Raw genomic sequence first — 17706 nt, forward strand, 5'->3', positions numbered from 1 at the left:
AACATTAATGATATTCCTCTATTCTATGTAAATTTCTGTTGTGTATCCAACTTGCTTTCTCTGAAACTGCTGGTTCCTCTTGTAACTTAGCCTGCTTAACCATCCCAGAAGAAAGAAAGCCAGACAATCGAAAGGGACCTAAGAATTTCTTCAGGGTGATGAAGCCTTCTAAAGGGCCAAGGACCTCAAGGCTCAGATGAATCTGTACCAGGAAAGGAATAAGAAAGGGCTGAAGAGAGTCTGTTGCAACTATATCCAAAAGAAATTTATTCTTATCAGCTTAGTCTTCCTAAGAGTGAACCCAAGATCGAACCTTCTGCCTAAGATGATGTTAATTCATCACCAACATGATGTCTGAGAATTTGGACATGTGGCTTGAGAAGTCAGGTGCATGATTGATTAGCAGGGGCAAACCTCTTGTGTTGCGATTTTGCTATTTAGGGATACATTTTCATTTTCATTTCATTCACTTTCATTAGCCAGGTGCTATGACTCTTACAAGGAAGCCAAGAGAAAATCTTTGGAAATTCCTTCCACCAGAACAATATAGTATAACTACCCCAATGTCTAACGAATGGATGGCAATGAATGTATTACCACTCTTTTACTCTTACAAAAACTCCAACCTGGTTGTCTAGCACATGATGTCTGTAATGGGTGCACAAAACCACAAACAACTATATGAAATAGAAAGTATCAGCAAAATTCTTCCATTGTCCCTTGATACCAGTTTTCTCTCCCTGATACCAGTTCTTGCCAGGGTCATCTATTCCATTAGCCCTCACCTAGCCTACTAAAACTTTCACAATGATTAGTGAGGAACTCACCAATTGAAATCACATTGTGAGATGCTTCACCTTCACATTATCTGCCTAGTCTTCTTGGGACAATGATAACCTTATTCCTCAACTATTAACCTGCCCCCATCTTGTCACATCAACCCCATTCCAGCAATTCAGAATCTCTGTCTGTCATTGCATAAATCTCATCACCCTTCTTTTAAAAATTTTAAGCAATTATTAAATGCTACTATTTTTCAGATGTTATTTGTCCTTCATTCTTGAAGAGGATCAATGCCCAGGTGATGTCTTGACTTGCAAGTGAATTGGATTTAAGTGAGGCAGGGCTGTGCAAAGTAATCAGCTTCACTCTCTCTTCCAGAGCCTTCTGGGTCCACTGGCAAGACATAGATCAGGATGGCTGGAGATGACCCTAGATGCAGTGGAAGACCTCGGTCTTTTTAGGCTAAGGTCTTTTCCAGGTCTCAGTTGGTCTAAGGCAACATCCATTCAGTGAATCAGTCTAGGTAAGAAATGAGGCAAAAAATGGACTCTTTTACCTACTCAAAAAAAATCATTCTGGGAGGGGAAGATCCTCAGGGTTTCTAGACAGAAAACAAACAATTATTATTTACACTCACTCTGAGTCAGCACAACCCAAATGATGACCAAATGAAGCTTGGTTTAGCAACTGTTATTGACCAATCAATGAGAACCAGAGTGATTTGGGTTTAAGGCATAGTCAAGGAGCTCCATTTAAATCCCAATGTGTTTGATCAAAGTCTGGTTTTCCAGAACTCTATTTCAAGAAATCATAAATGAAACTACATGAGACAATAGAGTTAATTGTCCCAGTTTTTTTTTTTAAGAAAAAAAATTAAGTCATAAAATAAATAAATAGGGTAGAGAAAAAACATCTAGCCTCCAAACCCCAAGATACCTTGTGAGGTTTAAGTGATCAAAATTTATATTCCTCTGGGCAGAGCATATGTACAGAGAAAGAGACATTGTACATAAAACATAAATTACTTTACCTATACAAATATCATTTTATTCATTGCCAGATCTCTTATTCTCATTCCCCTCAGCACCACCCTTCCCAATATCCTCTTCAAGATCTACCTACCCTTCCATTTTGTCCTCTGAAATGCCTGCTGCATAGGGACCAACTTATTTTCATCTTAAACCTTTCCCTTTCTAACTCCTTGTATCTTTTTGCACTTTGGGGAACCTAGATCCCTTCTTATAATGGTCTTCCTGGCTAGCAATGACTATACTTTGTTTCATAACACTCCCTCTTCAATTTTTCTACTCACTGGTTGTGGTGTGGAGTTAAAATACTTCTCTCTCCCATTACCATTTCCATTACCATCTCCCTCTTCCACATTACTTAGTAATATCACCTTTATTTAAATTCATTCTAACCATATTTATCACCCAATCAAGATTCTGGTAGCTGTTACTGACCGATTTCCCTTCCTTCTTCTAATAAATTGAGTGCCTAGACTACAGTCTTTCTTTCCTTCCTAACTCTTGACAATAAACTAGGAGACTTCAGTATCCATGTTGATATTTCCTCAAACACCCTAAATCCCCAATTCTTCAATTCTCCTAATTCTCACTTCTCATGACTCCACTTCATCTCAGCCATATCGCCTATAAATGTCTCACCATCATTTCCATTAAAACTGAAATACCTTTATCTGATTCATGATCTTTTATCATTCTATCTTTTGTTTTGCCTTATAGCCCCTAACCCTGTTCTTTTTCCTCATCATTACCTCTCATCATTCCAGCCCTTATTTCTTTCCCAGGCAATTATCATGCACTACATAACTTCCTTACCTTCCCCATCTTGACCCATTGGTGAAATCAGTTCAACTCCACACTATTTTCTTCTCTCGGTCCCTTCTCCACTTATCCTATCAATGATGTTGCCCTGCCAAACCCCATATTTGCATTATTGTCACCATCTTCTGCATTCAATTCTACTTACACACAGCTGCATAAAACTGGATTATCAGGAAAGCATACTGATTAGATCCATTACAGATCCTCACAAATCTAAACTGCATCCTCACTACAATAAGACAATCTTTTTGTCTCCCTAATTAATTCAATATTCTATTCAGCACCATGGCTTTTCCACATTTTTATATTCCTCTTCAAATCTTTCATGGCTCCTTCTCCCTCTACATTTTCATCTGAGAGATTAACTTCACATCTTATTGAAATTATTGGGGTCATTTACCAAGAGCTCCCTCTTTTCCCTTCTTCCTATGACAGCACTGAGATTCCCTCTGTTATTACCTCTTCCTTTACTCCTGTCTCAAATGAAGAGGTGGATTTTCTCCTTGCTAAGTCAAATCTCTCTGCATGCACAAGTGATCCTATTCCCAGTTTCTACGTCGGATTCCCTCTACCATTCCGACTCGCTCACTTTTAACCTCTCCCTAGTCCTCATTACTTTCATACTGCCTAAAAATATGCTTTTGTTGCCCCCATCCACAAAAATACTCTCATTTGGTCTATCCATCCCCACGAACGACCTACCACTCTGCATCTCTTCTCCACTTTGTGGCTGAATTCCTTGAAAAGTACATCTACAATTCACACCTTCACTTTTCCTCTCATTCCCTTCTTGACTGTGGCGTCTGGCTTCCCATCTCATCATCCAACTCTTCTCCCCAGAGTTACTAGTAACCTTTTAACTGCCCAATCTGATGGTCATCTCTCAGTCCTCTTCCTTTGGGACTTGTCTGCCCTTTTTGACACTGTTGCTCATCCTCTTCTCCTCAACAGTCTCTTCTCTATAGATTTTCATGGCACTGATCCTGTCCAGTTCTCTTTCCATCTGCCTGGTCACTCCTTTTTGGTCTCCATTGCTCAATCTTCTTCATCCAGGTAGTATTTGCTAATTTTGCTAAGGATTTGTCCTGGTCTAGCTTCTCTTCTCCCTTGTTGCAAGTGGAATTTAAGAAAGAGGCATGTTCCTCCCATCAAGATAACATTTTATTCACAGGGCATGAAACCTGAGAATAAAATGGATCAATAGCTGCCTCAGTTTACCTGTCAGATTTATGGAGAGGGGAAGACTTCATCACCAAACAAGAATTAGAGAGCATTATAAAATGCAAAATGGATGACTTTGATTACATGAAATTGAAAAGCTTCTGTACAAACAAAGCCAATGTAACCGAGATTAAGGGGGAAGTGGGAAACTGGGAAAGAATTTTTACAATCAATGTCTTGAGCCAAATCTATAAGATTACAAGTCATTCCCCAATTGATAAATGGTCAAAGGATATGAACAGGCACTTTTCAGAAGAAGAAATTAAAGATATCTATAAGCATATGAAAAAATGCTCTGTCATTATTGATTAGAGAAATGCAAATCAAAACAACTCTGAGGTACCACATCTCACTGGTCAGATTGGCTAAGATGGCAAAACAGGAAAATGATGAATGCTGGAGAGGATGTGAAAAAATTGGAACACTAATACATTGCTGGTAGAGTTGTGAACTGATCCAACCATTCTTGAGAGCAATCTGGAACTATGCCCAAAGGGCAATAAGTAATTTCATATCCTTTGACCCAGCGATACCACTTCTAGAGTTGTATCCCAAAGAGATCATAGAAGCTGGAGGAAGACCCATAGGTACAAAAATATTATAGCAACTCTTTTTGTGGTGGCAAGGAATTAGAAATTAAGGGGATGCCCATCTATTGGGGAATGGATTCATTCATAAACAAGTTATGGCATATGAATATAATGGATTCTATTGCGCCATAAGAAATGAAGAGCAGATGGACTTCATATTTACCTGGAAAGGCTTATATGAACTGATACTCAGTGAGGGGAGCAAACCAGGAAAAATTTGTACACAATTACAGACACAACGAATGTATGATGACCAACTTTGATAGACTGTGCTCTTCTCAGAAATGCAAGGCTATAAGTAAACTCCAAAAGGCTCATAATGGAGAGAGATGTCTACATTCAGAGAAAGAACTAGAAAGAAGAGATTTTGAATACAGATTGAAATAAATTACCTGCTCTCTTACTTTTTCTTTTTTTGGTTTTGTTTCCTCTTTCCCATTGTTCATTCTATCTGATAAAATCCTTCTTTATAACCTGACTAATGTCTAATGTGAAACTATTTGCAGATCCTATACTTGATTGTGCACCACTGTTGGGGCGAGGGGTGGAAGGGAGCAGGAGAAAATTTGAAACTCAAAAAACTGGGGAACTGAATCTTGTAAACTCAAAGTAAACTAACAAATTAATAAAGACCAAAAAATAAATAATATTCCTTGATGTTTCTATCCTTATGTAAACCCTGTAACTGATTAAAAAATACTACCACCAAGAGGCTGAAGAATAGTTTTTTTAAAAATCTGTCAAGAAAAAAAATTTGAGTTGTAAAAATCCTTCTGGTTAAAGATTTTCAATACAAGTGATTTTGCTATTAATTTTCCTATGACAACTAAACCCTATTGAATTATTGCTAATCAGTTACAATTCTGTTGTTCCCAAAGAAATGAGACCACCTCATCTTTCCCATGCAATTTCAGCCTTAGTCCTGTCTGCACACTCCAAAATTTCATTAAGATGTTCTTAGCAATTATAAAAACCTTGAACAGCTTACAAGAACGTGGTCTAGGCCATGTAACAATTAAGTTATGTTATATCATTTGCAGAATTAACAGAAAACATTTTTCAAAATTAAATGTCACTTACATTCAAGTTGCTCCCTTAAATAAGCTTCTCTTTTGAGTGCAAGAAGCAACACAATTCTTAAAATTCAAATACATAATCTATTATAAAAACAGGTAGGAGTCTCATAATGCATAGCACAATGTCTAATTTCAAGATACACACCAATTTAAAAAGTTACTTCTAAATTGATCAGTACTTAACTATAATTTGTAATTCTTCTAAGTATTATTAGATATATATATATAATTATATATTATGTATTATACATATTATTAGATATTCTAATCAGATCCACTTACTTTTTTGGTTGTTTTCTGATGTACATAAACTTTTCTCTCTTTTGTGAACCAGGAGAAACAGGTAGTTTCTAAGGGCTATATCTATTTTAAAATGTAAAACTGCAACCTTTTTTTCCTTCACTTTGAAACTTCACTCAGATTGCCCTCAAATTTGCTTCTTGGAAATCAGTGAAATGACCTTCCTCTCCTAGCTGTAAAACAATAAATCTGTTGCTTGGCAGGCAAAGAGTGATAAGATACCTGAATACTGTTTTCCTTATAACTTTTTACAATTATGTTTTCAACTTCTATGAAATTATCCCTAAAGAAAGTCAATCCAAAAACTCACCAGAATGTTTTAGCATTTACAGAAACATTCAAATCACAATTTAGAGATTCACAGTAGGGAACTTACATTTCTGTCACATATTTAGTCTCAAATTAGTTTAAAATAAATAAAACCATAAAAAGCCATAAAACAAATACTCCCTCTTATATATGTTTCTCTTGTCTGTCTCCCAGACTTTGTCCAGAATCTGGGGGAGAGATATTCTTTCTTTGGGAAAAGTTCTTTCAAAAAGTATATACATCTACTTTAACTCCTATATTTAAAAAAACCAATCCTGAAAACAGTTACAGAACAAATGCAGAAACAAATAAGCAAGACATTCAAAGGCAGGGTCATAATGTTTCTTTTTCTCTTTTCTTTTTGGAGGGGTAATTGGGGTTAAGTAACTTGCCCAAGGTCACATGGCTAGTTTTTTTGTGTTAACTATCTGAGTCCAGATTTGAACTCAGGTCCTCCTGACTCCAGGGCCGGTGCTCTATTCACTGTGCCACCTAGCTGCCCTTCATAATGTTTCTTTAGTGACAATAATATAAGGCTTCAGCTACTAACTTCCTGAATATTACTTTTCTTCATCTGACAAATTGCCTCCCATGCCCTAAGGAATCTTTAAAGGTTCAATTTAATTAAATGCCACTTATAGGCATATCAGTATTCTCACTTTGAAGGATGCAGGTGGATACCAGGGCATCTGGTCTAATATCTTTACACTTCCCAGCTATCCTTCAAGGATTTCTGGTTTGATTCCCAAAGAAGTCTGGTCCTTTCTGTCTAATCTTACAGGTGGATTCAAACAACAAACATTTCTTAATCACAGGAGGGAAGGAGGGAGTTTCTCATGCTCAATTTCCAACCAATCATGTTGATTTCACCCTCCGGATGCTGCCAGTTCTGTAATCAACTGCAATATTTTTCTCCCATACCCACTTCTGTTCTTTGTTCTATGCTTCTAAAATGGACCTACACCTCGTACTCTGGGTCATTGGCCTGAGGTGCCATTTGCTTTGCTTTGCTAATAGGTTCATGTCCTGATAATAAACTGATACAGCTTGGAATTCTGTGCCCCAATTTACTTTTATTAAATTTTATTTTTATTATTAGTGATATTACTTCATTGCCCTTTAGCATAATGTAGTTTCCCTGCTTATTTATCCCTTTTAATTAGATCTATTTTTGCTTTTGCTTTGTCTGAGATCATGATTGCTGCCTCTGCTTTTATTTTTTTAATTTTTACTTCAGGTGAAGCACAATAGATCCTGCTCCTCACTCTATGTAGGTCTACATTTCAGATGTGTTTCTTATTAACATCATATTGTCAAATTCTGGTTTTTAATCCGTTTTGCTATTTGCTTCCATTTTATTGATGAGTTTCCTCCACTTACATTCACAATTATGATTGCTAATCATGTATTTCCATCCATCCTGTTTCCACCTGTTTATCTTTCTCTGTCTTTCTCCTTTCACCTTTTCCCTCTTCAAAAATGTTTTGATTTTGACCACATGCTGCTGAACAAAGCTGGAGAAAATCACGAAACCATGCAGACAAGGTCTACTACAGATTCACAACTAGACCCTTATTTAGCAAGTCAATTTTTTTATATATTCTAATTGATTCATTATCCTGCTTACCCTAGACACTTTTCCAAAATTTTTCATCTCTCCTCATAGCTTCTTCTTTACTTACCCTCTCAGCTGAGAATCTTGTTATAATCCTCAGTGAAAAAATTGAGGTCATTAGCCTCATCTTCACTCTTCATCTCATATTCTTTTTTTTTTTTTTAAGCAATCGGGGTTAAGTAACTTGCTCAAGGTTACACGGCCAGTTATTTCTGGGTGTGGTGCTGAGTATCTGAGCCCGGATTTGATCCAGGTCATCCCGACACTGGAGCCGGTGCTCTTACTCGCTGAGCCACCTGGCTGCCCCTAAGCAATTGGGGTTAAGTAACTTGCTCAAGGTTACACGGCCAGGTGTTTCTGGGTGGGTGCTAAGTGTCTGAGCCCAGGATTTGATCTCCAGGTCTTCCCAACACTGGAGCCGGTGCTCTTACTCGCTGTGCTACCTGGCCGCCCCTCATCTCATATTCTTTAAATATCTTCTGCCATATTCTCCTTAACCTCTGTCTCACAGGAAGAAGTGGCCCTTCTCCTTGATAAAACCTGTTCTATCCTATTTTTTCTAGCAGACCTACTGCTTACAAACATGTCCCCATCCTGAAAAAATCCTCACTTGATCCAGCTATTCCTGCTACCTATCATCCTGCACCTCTTCTTCTTCTCCTCCTTCTCCTCTTCCTCCTCCTCCTTCTTCTTCTCCTTTCCTTCTTCTTCTTTTTCTTCTTCTCCTTCTCCCTCTCCTTCTTATGGCTTTTTCTCAATCTTCATCCTTCTTTTCCACCTCTGACACGGTCATTTACCATTTCTACTTTTCCAGTTTTATTATTTCTTATACCCTTGCTTGTCACACCCAATGGCTAGATACTAGAGTAGATACAACATTGAGCCTGGAGTCAGGATAACTTAAATTCAAAATTGGCATCAGACAGATATTAGTTTGTGACATTGGGCAAATCGCATAATCTTTTTCTACTTCAATTTTCTAAACTGTATTATAACAGCACCTGCCTTGCAGGGTTGCTGCAAGCATCAAATGAAACATTTCTAATATACTTAGGACATAGTAGACACTTAAGAAATATTTGTTCCCTTCCCCATCACCTTCCCAATTGTATCAGCAATGCCATATTCACAATGCCTATGGAAATTACAGATATACTTACATAATTATTCATCACAAAATACATCAGGCTTGCTATATGGGGGAATAAGCTAGAAAATTTATTAAAATACCAAAAGACTGAGTCCCAAAACCAGAAAGTGAAAGCCATCAGACTAGTTATGAAATTGGCACAGGCAGATAAAGTAGAAAGCACCCACATTCTCAAGCCTTTAAAACAGAACAGGCTACCTCAGGCAAAGGTCCTCCTCTCCCCACTCACAGCAACCACCCAGCGTCCAGGAAGCGCGGTCCCCGCAGCTCCGGCCCCTGGCAGTCCTCAGCAGGAGTCCTTAGCAGAAATTCTGGCTGACTCAAAAAGGGCTTCGCACTGCCGCTGCCTCTGCTGCTGCTGCCGTCATCGCCGCCACTGCTAGCCACCGCAGGAACTCTAGCTTGGCTTCTGCTTCCTCTTGCTCCTCCCCTTCCAGCTATGTCAGCAAGTCCAATGGGGCATGGAAGATCTTTAAATCCCATAACCCTTACACCAATATACTCTTCAATCCAACAGCACTAATCCCCTTGCTGTATCTTGCATACTAGACACTCCATCTTCTACCTTGAGGAACACTTTCCCTTGCTGTCCCCCATGCCTGGAAACTCTCTCCTCATCATCTTTGCCCAGTTTCCTTCAAGTCTCAGCTCAGATCCTATCTTCTAAGAGAACCCTTTCCTAACCCTCAATTCTAGTGCCTCCCTTCCATTTTTTTACTTCCAGTTTGTCTTGCATGTGTCTTATTTGTGTACATTTCTTTCCATGTTCTTCTTCAATTAGACTATAAGCTTCACAGGAGCACAAAATGTCTTATATCTTTATTTTTATCCGCAACTTTATTCCCACACAGTAGAGTCTTAATAAATTCTAATTGACTGGCTGAGTGGAAGGTTACTAAAATATTCTATAAAAATAGATAAAACATTTTGGGTTTATAACAAAGGGTGGTGATGGGAGGAATCATTTCTATAAAAAAAATCTATTCTCCAGACTGTTTTCAGTTTGGGGATAAGAACATAAGGGATGGAAAAATGCATGAATTACAGAGCGTCAAAAAGTCTCACTTGTTTTTGCTGTTGTCTCCCTTAGCCCAGTCTCAGCAATACTCGTGTCTGTGTTGTGGTTTGTGTGTGTGGGAAATCTACAATGATGAAATCAGAAATCCAAAGTACCAAAGGAATCACACATGCTAAAAATAAATTCTGTCCCTTCTAATGTGATGTTTAAATCCAGGTTCCAAGGAAAAAATTTGCAATCCTTGGTCTGATGTTCCGTCTCTGCCCTCCCAATTCCCCTAGCATGGTTGTGCCAAGTATGGACAAATAGTCCATACATGTCTAAGAAGAACAGAATGCAATCTCTTTTACTATCACAATCATAAAACTTTCATGTAACATTCATTCTTTCAAACATCCTGCAGTGAATATGCTGGTAGATTATTCTGCATGTCTTCCTATTGAAAAATAGCATCCATAGAAGCATAAAGGTTCTCTTTTTTGAAGTTTTCTCAGTAAGGGAAAGTTTTTTTTGTAGGAATTCACATTTCTAACTATAGTGTTCTGAGTATTCAAGAGATCACAATTTGTCTTTTGAAAATTATATATCCACTTATCTAAATGAATTTCAAATGTAATGAAAATCATGCATATTGATTATTATGCTTCATTACCTTCTTCAAAGGTAATGTTTTAGGACCACATTCTTTTTATAAAAATATAGATGAATTAATTCACTTAATAATTATTTATTCATTATAGTGCAAGGAATGATAAATGATGAGAGATTTCCCTGTTGCCAAAATTTGCCTTGTGTAAATAATAGAATAAGAGATATTCTAATCCATAGTTTCTCAAAGTGGGTAATTTCACCCCCTGGGGGCACTGGACTGATTCAGGGAGGTGGTAGTAGATTCAGGTACAATTGGGGAATGTTGAATAAAAATAAGGTGGAAGTGGAAACATGGAAAGAAGAGAAGAGAAGAAAAAATTGAAAAACCATTTGTACATATTTCATCTGTTGTGCAACAGACTTAGAACCATGGTGATTACATTATTTTCCAAATAAATACACAAAATGCAAGTTATAATTGATCAGTGGTCGAGTCTTTGACAGGTCTTAAAAAGCAAGTGTTGGTAGGTGAGTGTGTCATGCATTGTCAAGAAATCCAACATGAATCAGCAGGAATATGAGCACGTAATTATGTCTTCAAAATTTCAATGAAGGAAAAAAATTCCATAAATTTACAAGTTTTAAAATTTAAGATGTTTCCTTTTTAAAAAAAATTTATATTTTTTTAAATGAAACAAATTAATAAAAACATTACAAGACAAAACAGAAAAAGAAAATTATAGACCAATTTCCCTAATAAACATAGATGCAAAATTTTTAAATAAAATATTATCAACTTATCATGAGAATAATACCCTCTGATCAGGTAGAATTTATTCCAGGAATGCAAGGATGTTTCAATATTAGGAAAACTATCAGAATAATTTATCATATCAACAACAAAACCAGCAGATTTTTCCCACTAGATGCAGAAAAGACTTTTGACAAAATATGACACCCATTCCTATTAAAAACAGTGGAAAGTATGGAAATAAATTAAAATAATAATTTTTATTATTTTAAAGCCATTTTATTATTTAAAACCATCAGCAAGTATTATGTGTAATAGGGGTAAACTAGAAGCATTTCCAATATAATCAGGGGTGAAACAAGGATGTTCATTATCACCCCTTTATTCAATTTCATACTAGAAATGTTAGCAGTTGCAATAAGAGAAGAAAAAGAAATTAAAAGAATCAAATTAGGAAAAGAAGAGACTAAGCTATCCTTCTTTGCAGATGATATGATGATATACTTAGAGAATCCAAGAGAACCAAGTAAAAACCTACTTGAGACAATGAATGACTTCGGCAAAGTTGCAGGATATAAAATAAACCCACCCAAATCCTCAGCATTCTTATATATTTCTAATGAAATGCCACAGCAAGAGATAGAAAGAAAAATTCCTTTTAAAGTTACTGTAGACATTATAAAATATTTGGGAATCTACTCGCCAAAAGAAACCCAGGACCTATATGAACACAACTACAAAACACTTTTCACACAAATAAAGTCAGATCTAACTAGTTGGAAAAAACATCAATTGCTTGTAGCTGGGTTGAGCTAATATAATAAAAATGACAATTTTGCCTAAATTAAATTACATATTTAGTGCCATACCAATCAATTTACCAAAAAATTACTTTATAGAACTAGAAAAATAGTAACAAAATTCATTTGGAAGAACAAAAAATCCAAAATATCAAGGGAATTAATAAAAAGAAATGCTAGGGAAGGTGTCCTACCTATACCAGATTTTAATCTGTATTATAAAGTAGCAGTCATCAAAACTACTTGGTACTGGCTGAGGAGTAGAGAAGTGGATCAATGGAATAGATTGGGTACATGAGACTCAGCAGTCAATGACTATAATAATCTACTCTTTGATAAACCCAAAGACCCCAGTTTTTGGGATAAGAACTCACTATTTGACAAAAACTGCTGGGAAAACTGGAATATAGTATGGAAGAAACTAGGCATAGACCAATAACTTACACTAGATACCAAAATGAAGTCAAAATGGGTGCACAATCTAGGTATAAAGGTTGATACTGTAAGCAATCTGGAAGAGCAAGGAATAGTTTGCCTGTCAGGTTTCTAGAGAAGGGAAGATTTTACGACCAAACAAGAGTGAAAAGAGCATTATGAAATGTAAAATGGATAATTTTAATTACATTACATTGATAAGTTTCTGTACAAATAAAGCCAATGTGAACAAGATTAAGAGGGAAGTAGAGAAATGGGAAAGAATTTTTACAACTAGTATCTCTGATAAAGGCCTCATTTTTAAATATACAGAGAATTGAATCAAATCTGTAAGAATACAAGTTATTCTCCAATTGATAAATGGTCAAAGGATATGAACAGGCAGTTTTCAGAAGAAGAAATTAAAGATGTCTATAAGGATATGAAAAAATTCTCTAAATCACTATTGATTAGAGAAATGCAAATCAAAACAACTCTGAGGCACCACATCTTACTGGTCAGATTAGGTAAGATGACAAAACAGGAGACTGATAAATGCTTGAGAGGATGTGGAAAAATTGAAACACTAATGCATTGTTGGTGGAGTTGTGAACTGATTCAACCATTCTGGAGAGCAATCTGGAACTATCTATACCCAAAGAGCTATAAATAAGTGCATACCCTTTGACACAGCAAGACCACTTCTAGGCTTGTATCCCAAAGAGATCATAGAAGTGGGAAAAGGACCTATATGTACAAAAAATATTTGTAGCAGTTCTTCTTGTGGTGTCAAAGAATTCGAAATCAAGGAATTGCCCATCAATTGGGGCATGGCTAAACAAGTTGTGGTATATGAATGTAATGAAATACTAATGTGCTATAAAAAAGGAGGAGCAGACAGGGAGAGACTTATATAAACTGATGTTGAGTGAGAAGAGCAGAACCAGGAGAAATTTGTACACAATCAGAGACAAAAAGTATGTGTGATGACCAACTTTGATAGACTGGGCTCCTCTCAGCAATGCAGGGTTATAAGACAACTCCAAAAGACTCATGAAGGAAAGAGATATTTACATGCAGAGACAGAGCTACAGAATCTGAATGCAGATTGAAGCATTTAATTTTTATTTGTTTGTTTGTTTGGTTGGTTTCCTCTTTCTCATTGTTCACTCCATTGGTTATAATCCTTCTTTACAATCTGACTAATGTTTAATGTGAAGGTACTTGTAGATCCTACATTTGATTGCACGCTGCCATGGGGGAAGGAGAGAGTGGAGGGAGGGGGAGAAAATTTGAAACTCAAGAGATTGTAGAACTGAATATTTTAAACTAAAAGTAAATAAATAAAATTTTTAAAAATTACAGTGTTAAAGAAAGTAGATTTCCAGGCAGTCACTGAGTAGTTTTTTTTAAAAGGGGCAGTATAAAAGGGGGTCGAAAAGTTTGAGAACCTCTGCTCTAATCTAACTCAGGTCCTAACTCTTTGAAATACTTATCCATCTTTACCCTAGAGGCCTTTTCACAGTGGAGATATCTGTACCCCTAATGACCTCTTTCTCTGATTCTTAGAGAATGATTTCCCTTGGTGAATTTTTCCATATAGAACCTCCGTTTGTTGAAATACTCATGTCACTTATGCTCATCTCTAATTCAGCACAACTATTGACTCTTCAAACTACTTTTCCACTCCTTTTACCTTTCAGTTCTCCTTTACGTGTTTTTCCTTGTGCCTAAGCATTGTCTTCCTCTTTGCTTGTATTTGTATTCCCAAAGCTTAACACAGAACTTTCCACATAGTAAGTACTTAATGAATGCTTAATAAAATTGATATAATATATTTACCATAATGTGATGTAAGGTAAGGTAATAGAACAGAATGGTAAATTTTAGAAATGTAGTAGCAGTGTTGCTTTTTAAAACAGAATCCTCAGAATTCTAGTTGAATCTAGAGACCATCTAATCCAAGCTATACTTCATCAGAAATATACTCAATAATGTCCCTGATAAGATGCCTCTTAGTTGTATAGACCCCAACTGCCTCCCAAGGCAACATATTGCACATTTCCATCCATACCTCTCATTTTTCTGCCCTCTGGGACAAGCTTAATTTGTCTTCCAATACTCATATGTAGATGTCATATTGCCCCCAAGTCTTCTTTTCTCTAAATCAAACATCACAATTACTGAATTCAAGCAATATTCTAATGGCATAGTTTCAAGTCTTCTCAGTATACTTCCTATGGATATTTTATAATTGTCAGAATCCTTCTTAAAATATAACACCTACAACTGAACACGACAGAAATATTTTGTCCAGAACAGAATATAATAGGATATAGCCTCCTACATTTTGATTATTGGCTTCCTTTTTAGGATTGTTATTCTTAGGGGTATAAGGTAGAAATAAGGACAACAGTTGGATATTGAAAAGACTCAAATTTCATTCAGATGTAAGGGGGAAAACTATTTAATTGTTAAAAATTATCCTGAAATATTGGATAACTTCTTAGGCAGCATATCATAGAGAGAATTTTTCATATAGTAGGACTAAATTGTCTCTGTAGTCACTTCAAACTGTGATTTTAAATTTGTGCCTATTAAATTTCATCTTATCAAAGTCAATCAATCTTTTTAAATTGTTAGATTTCCTATTGTATAAGCCATTATCTTATCTTTGCCAGATTTGGGTCATATGCATATCTGGTAAGAGTAAGAGTACATCTGTGACTTCATCAACACCTTGATAAATATATTGAAAAATATGAAGTCAGGGAAAGAGTGTATGCACTCTCAAGGATAGATCCCTACTTGATACAATTAATTCATTAATTAACATTTTGGTGGCTAGTCATTCCATCACTCTCTGTACCATCATTCACTCTAAATTTTCCTATGCTCTCTAGGATGTGCTTGGTGCGAGGGATACAAAGACAAAAATGAGGTAGTTTCTGCTCTCAAGGAATTTGCAATTCTACTTGAAAAATTTGCATATACAAGTAAAAAGAAAATACAGCATTACGAGTGTGTGATGTTGTGCTGTTCAGTTGTACTCAGGGACAACAATATCATCCCCACAAATCTCATTTCTGTTGACTTATCTCTAGGTAGAATTTGTAATTATAATTATTTGATCTATAATTAATGATTAATTGATACTCATAATCTTTCTAAGATAAAAAGAATTGAGAAAAAAGAAAGGGGGAAGCTAGGTGGCAAAGTGAAGAAAGCACCAGCCCTGGGGTCAGGAGGACCTGAGTTCAAATTCGGCCTCAGACACTTAACACTTACTAGAGTATGACTGTAGGCAAGTCACTTAACCCCAATTGCCCGGGATTCCCCCCTCCAAAAAGAAAAACATAAAAATAAAAATAAATAAAAGGGAATTGAGTTGATCAATGGAACACATTATATATACAACATACAGAGAAAAAAAAACATATGTAGTAACGTAGTATTTGATCAACTCAAAGACCTCCTCACCTACTAGCTTGAACCTGATGTGGACTAAGCTATTTACCTACAGCCCAAGATACCTCACAAATTTCCTGGGGTGAATGATTTTGAATGTAAAGGACTGCTACAGCATATCACCCTCTACGTACCTTTGTAGCCCCTATAGATTACATATACTAAACATATCTTTCATTTGAGAGTCAATGAAGTGTTATTATGAAATAATTAATCTACAAGCTCCACATGAAAATCAGTTTCATTTGGTATTATATGACCAGAAAAAAAGATGGGATGATAACAAAGGATGAAAAACCCAAAGGTTGAGTGACCAAAATATTAATAAAGTCATTTGAGAACTCTATAGGGTTCTAAAAAGGCAGCATATAACTCCACCAAAAGTAAAGTGCAAGCAAAGATTAGGGAGATGCAGGATTCTTGGCTCAGTAAGAATGCAAATAAAATTCAGTTTTATGCTGATAGTCACAATCCAAAGTGTTTTAATGATGTTTTGGAGGTTCTTTTTGGGCTAAAGACCTTTGGTGCATCTCCATTACTCAGTGTTGATGGAACTCCACCAATCAGTGATAAGGACATGATCCTGGAGAGATGAGCTGAACACTTCAATAGTGTTCTTAACAGACCATCATCAACCAATGCTGAAGTCACTGATTGTATACCTCAGGTTGAAGTCAGTTTATCTCTAGCCAAACCTCCAATGAAGAAGAGGTTTTGAATGCCAGTAGGGCCCTCTTGTGTGGCAAAATACCCGGTCCTGATTGTATACAAGGTGTCGAGTCCACTGCTCATACAAATGCTGACTGAAATCTTCTGGGTTATATGGCAGGAGGAGGTTATTCCCCCAGGAAATGAAGAATCCTTTTATTGTCCACCTATATAAAGGAAAAGGAAATAGATTGTCCTGGGCCTACCACAGTGGCGTCTCTCTCTTAGTCACTGTTGGCAACTCTTGGCAGAGTCCTTCTTCATCATCCTGAAAGTCAATGTGGATAATGGACAAAGTTCTCATGGTTTCTCAGTCACCAGTGGAATGAAGCAGGGCAGTGTGCTTGCTCCCATGCTGTTTAGCATAAAGTTTTCAACAATGTTGTCAGATTCCTTTGATGGGGAAGAAAACAGCATCAAGGCCAGCTACCACACTGATGGTAAATTGTTTAAATTGAAAGGACTGCAAGCTAAGATCAGAGTGTGGAGGGAAAGTTGGTACATGACTTTTTGTTTGCAGATGACCGTGCACTCAATGCAACCTCTGAGGCTGAGATATAACAGAGCATGGATCAATTCTTTGCTGCTTGTGCTATTTTTGGTCTAACAATCAACACCAAAAAAACACATACTCCACCAACCAGCATCATGCCATCCATATGATGAACTATCAATTACAGCAAATGGAGAAATTTTGAGTATTGTGGATGACTTTACTTTAGCAGTATACTTCCCAGGGATGTACTCACAGATGATAAGGTTGTTGCAAGCATTGCCAGAACTGGCTCAGTTTTGGGGAGGCTCTGAAGGAATGTGTGGGAAGGAAGAGGTGTTAGACTGCCGATCAAACTAGAGGTCTGTAGAATTATTGTGCTAACTTCATTGATGTATATGCTTATGAAACCTGGACAGTCTACCAGTACCATGCCAGAAAATTGAACTACTTCCATTTGAATTGTCTTAGGAAGATTCTGAAAATCACTTGACAAGATAGGGTACCAGACACCGAGGTCCTTTATCAAGCTAAACTGCCAAGCATTTAAACTCTACTGAAGAGAGCACAAC

This window comes from Petaurus breviceps, unplaced genomic scaffold (genome assembly GCF_028583685.1).
Source record: "Petaurus breviceps papuanus isolate PSGF00001 unplaced genomic scaffold, PetGlider_PUasm1.0 118, whole genome shotgun sequence".
NCBI classification, from domain to species: Eukaryota; Metazoa; Chordata; class Mammalia; order Diprotodontia; family Petauridae; genus Petaurus; species Petaurus breviceps.